This window comes from Capsicum annuum, chromosome 5 (genome assembly GCF_002878395.1).
Source record: "Capsicum annuum cultivar UCD-10X-F1 chromosome 5, UCD10Xv1.1, whole genome shotgun sequence".
NCBI lineage: Eukaryota > Viridiplantae > Streptophyta > Magnoliopsida > Solanales > Solanaceae > Capsicum > Capsicum annuum.
The window spans coordinates 145871308-145872376 of NC_061115.1; positions in this window are offsets into that span (position 1 = coordinate 145871308).

Sequence of the window (1069 nt, forward strand, 5' to 3'; positions counted from 1 at the left end):
TTTTGGATTGCTTCGCGTGCCAGTACAATTGTGCTGACCCCCCCTTCCTCCCAGGTATTGAGGCACAGTCTAGGGGTCCAGATCCTCAGTAGAGTCTATAGATAGGGTTGTCTCAGAGTTCAATTGGTGAGCCTTCTTTGCTTTGGAAGGCCAAGTCATTTAGGTATTTATTTCAGTATGTTTTTTGGTTTGCTGGGGGCCTTGTCCCAGTTATTCAGGTAGTATGTCAGTAGAGATTCGCAGATTATTGCAGATGTTTATTAAATATTGTTGGGCATGTTTTCAGGCCCTTAACTATTTTAAATTGTTGACCATGTTTTCGTATTATTGTGTCTAATCCGTATTACTTTGATCATATGAATTATGTGCATGATTACAAGATAGACAGAGGGCGTTCCGGATCTTCGGGTTTGGGAATACTCGTCACGGCCAGGACCCCGATTCGAGTCGTGACAAAATGTACTGGCTTTTCTAAGGGCAAATTTCCTTTAACCTATATGGGGTGCCCAATTGGACATGGTAGGAAGAGGAATATTCACTTCACAAAATTATTGAGGAAAGTTCAAAATAAACTTCGGCTATGGAAAGGTAAATTATTATTTTTCGGAGGAAAAGTTGTGTTGATTAATAATGTTTTATAGGGCATTCCAATTTATCAGTTATCTGCTCTTATGCCTCCAAAATATGCGATTCATGATCTTTATAAATTATTTGCTAAATTTTTATGAAATTCAAAAGAGGTAGGTGTTAGGGTTTTTGCCCTGATTTTCTTACTATATTTAAGTTTACTTTTTCTTAAAAGGAAAATAAAAGTTACCATAATTGCTTTTACTTTTTCTGAAAGAAAAAATATAATTCCTTTTCCATATTTGGCTAACCTCTTTCTTGGAAGAAAGGTTTTGAAACTCTATAAATAGAAGAGCCCCTTCTCATACCATAACACAATAGCATCCACAATGTAGTCTTTAAAGAGTCTTTGTTTAGGGGGAGATTTCTCCCAATAAGTTTTAGGATTTTCAATTTTTTTAATATGTAGGCCATTTGGCCAAACCATATCCAATAATATATT